At 40.3% G+C, this 3,686-nt stretch overlaps 1 non-coding gene across 1 annotated transcript; it reads left to right on the forward strand.

The window, feature by feature from the left end:
- Window positions 1–263: 263 nt before the first annotated feature.
- TRNAV-AAC lies at window positions 264–337 on the forward strand. Its single transcript has one exon. It is a non-coding gene; the product is annotated as a tRNA-Val (tRNA).
- The last annotated feature ends 3,349 nt before the right edge of the window (window positions 338–3,686 follow it).

Consider the following 3,686-nt stretch of genomic DNA (forward strand, 5'->3'; position numbering starts at 1 on the left):
TTCTGAAGCAGCATGTATTCATGTTGGACAGGTGTGTTTGGGTGTCTTTTCCATGTGCTTTCATTTGGCACCGATGTATAATTTATTGCAGGTTTGTCTCCATAAATCTTAGAACATAATGCAGTGAATTATTGCTATGGAAAACTTAAAGGACAACCGTCTTGTAAAAATAGTGGTCAACAGTGAGTGATGATATTCATGTCTTTGGAGATTGCTGGACGCTTATACTGATCTTATAAGCTTTACCGATCAAAAAGTCCACTGGTTTCGTGGTGTAGTTGGTTATCACGTCAGTCTAACACACTGAAGGTCTCCGGTTCGAACCTGGGCGAAGCCATCGAATTAATTTTAATTTTGCTCGCATTTTCGAGTAAAGAAAGAAAAAGAAAAAAAGATATATTTGGCCCATACAGGTCTCGAACCTGTGACCTTCATTGATATTTACGTTATATATCTATACGCTCATTACAAGGGGTTTATTGGCTAATTACCTTTATTACCTCGTTGCCACGACGATCCATAAATCAGTTTGTGCCTTATATTATTGGCTAATTGCCCATTTCACTGTCTATATTTGCAAGTATCCTTCCCTGTTGGAATCTCCTTTTTGCCACTGTTTCTCACTTTCTGTGGTGTGATGTGTGCGCAAATATTCCCACAGCAACTACACAATAATAAAGCCATATACGCAGGCGACCGAATAATGGCAATGATATATTACTGCTCAAGGTGCATCTCCAAACCAACCTACGGGACTAGTAGGGCTGGGAACAAGTATCCTTCCCTGTTGGAATCTCCTTTTTGCCACTGTTTCTCACTTTCTGTGGTGTGATGTGTGCGCAAATATTCCCACAGCAACTACACAATAATAAAGCCATATACGCAGGCGACCGAATAATGGCAATGATATATTACTGCTCAAGGTGCATCTCCAAACCAACCTACGGGACTAGTAGGGCTGGGAACAAGTATCCTTCCCTGTTGGAATCTCCTTTTTGCCACTGTTTCTCACTTTCTGTGGTGTGATGTGTGCGCAAATATTCCCACAGCAACTACACAATAATAAAGCCATATACGCAGGCGACCGAATAATGGCAATGATATATTACTGCTCAAGGTGCATCTCCAAACCAACCTACGGGACTAGTAGGGCTGGGAACAAGTATCCTTCCCTGTTGGAATCTCCTTTTTGCCACTGTTTCTCACTTTCTGTGGTGTGATGTGTGCGCAAATATTCCCACAGCAACTACACAATAATAAAGCCATATACGCAGGCGACCGAATAATGGCAATGATATATTACTGCTCAAGGTGCATCTCCAAACCAACCTACGGGACTAGTAGGGCTGGGAACCATAAGTTGTTTTCTATGGACTACTTGACGTGTATTTTTTTTTCCTTTCCCCTTGACATGTATTCGTTAGGAAAATTTATGTCGAGCCAAATCTCGTGGAAATAATTTTGTTGGTTCAGTGACAACTATGTGCTTGCAACTAATGCTTTCGACAATTCTTGCGTTTTTTTTCCTTCTGTAGTAAATAAACATCCTTATTTTAATCATTAGTCTATCTTCATTCCCACAGGATTCAACGCAGCATGACATGAAATATGAATGGTAATTTTACCAGTTCCCTTCTTTTAAAATGCTACAAACAGATGCGGCATGTAATATTCAAAAATAGTGGTAGTGTGATAGTTATTGAAATGCATGTAGGATGGAGACTAAATTTCAGTAAAATTCAGCTTATAACACTGAAACTGGAAAAGTTGCCAGCAGGGACGAAGCTAGAAAAAATCGGCACTGGTGTCAGCCAGTACCCACTACATACTAAACTACAGCAGGGAGATATAAATAAAACATACAAATCCGAAGATAATACAAAGAATGAAAATATGCAATCAGCAAACAATATGAGAAAAGCTTGCCATACCCAGTAAACTCAAGAAATCACTTACATACAAATTAAGAAGAAAAAAATCTAAGAAAAAAATGGCTACTTTGGAGTTAGATTTGTAATTTCGAGAAATAGATGAACAAACAAAACATATCAGACTACCAAAAATGAATATCGTCAAGCGAAAATATAAAGTGACTCCAGACTCACATTTCCCTTCACGCCCTTTCACCTCTTTCTTTTACGAGAACATGAACTTTCACCTTCTTAAAGAGATCAGTCATGCCATCATTTGTAATGGAAGAAAATATATTTTTCCCCACATACGGAGTAGCAAATTAGTCAATCACTCATAATCTGCTCACCCATTTTGTTATGCAAAATATGGTTGCCAATATTTTTTTTTAAATCATCGACAATCAACAAAATTAGCACCAAATTTAGAAGTAGATGCACCAAATTTTGCGTATCTACGTACGATCATGGTGTACCTTGCAGGAAACAAGGACTAGGGGACTTCCGTCAGCGACTATATTAGATTAAAATTGTGTCGTTGCCGCTGTGGCCGCCCGCCCGCCATCAAAACAAACTGTTGTTGATTCGCACTTGTGTTGTTCCACTGAGAGGTGAGAGAGAGATTGGAGATTTCTGCGGTTTTTTTTTTGGGGTGCGAGAATTCAGGACCGAGGCGGCGAAGAGACGAATAGGCACATGGGACGTGCGACCTGCACGTACGGCCGCGTATATCGGAGGCCAAGCAGCGATCATATCAATGTTTTGTGGGCTTTGTGTTGGCTACTTATTACCTTTTTGTTTGCACGACTGTAAATCAGGCTGACACTTTGGGCCTGTGCTGCTTTTTAGCATCTAGGCTGGGGTCAATCGATTTTTCTGGCTGGGGTCAAATGTAAAACTTGTTAAGCGTGTTAGAAGTAACGTTGAACTGCACCGGTGTCAGTTGACACCAGTGCTTGTACGGGAGCTCCGTCCCTGGTTGCCAGACCTATGGCAACCAAGAGCAGCCAAGATTTCTTAAATAAAAAAGATTTTCGGCGACCTCCCCCTAAGAAGCCATAACTTTTCCTTGTCTTGACATTTAAAAACATTGAGTGAGGGTTATCGACCCAATATATTTACTAAGGGCGTGCACGAAAGAGGGCTATCTATTTTTATTTTTGCTAAGGTTTCAGAATTTAGTTTGACTTTGATTTAATTTAAATTCATAACTTACCGAGAAATACCGCTATAAAGTCAAGCAGCCCTAAACCTGACCATTATGGCTGCATGCATCAATGTATGCCGAAGGCCGCGCGCGGGGGGTCTTGTTTGGAAAATAATAATGATCTTATAGTGCAATGATTGGTCATTGCCTAAGGTATTTCCCTCTGTTCCAAGATACAAGGTGTATTAAAAACATTCTCTATAAACATCTCTATGTTTGATCAAATTTAAAATAAAATGTCTCTTGGTGAAACATAGAAACATTTGACTTCTGAGAAAAAAAATGAGTACAGGTTATATTTTGAAAGCCGGGGTTAGTAGGTACACCAATAATTCGATATACCCACAAAATGCTGGCTCTTGTTCCTTTCATGGTTCCTTTGATGTAAGAAAGAAGCTAGTAGAGACAAAGGGAATCAAATTATGAGAGGAGGCGGCCCTATCCTTATTCCTCTTCCCCACGCGGTTGCTCCCGTCCGTCCTTTCCCAAAAGTGCAGCATCTCTCATTTCCTTCTTCATCTTCTCCTCCCCCTCCTTCCGTGATGCTCACTCGCCTATAAATAGCCCTC

Source organism: Triticum urartu, chromosome 3 (assembly GCF_003073215.2).
Source record: "Triticum urartu cultivar G1812 chromosome 3, Tu2.1, whole genome shotgun sequence".
NCBI lineage: Eukaryota > Viridiplantae > Streptophyta > Magnoliopsida > Poales > Poaceae > Triticum > Triticum urartu.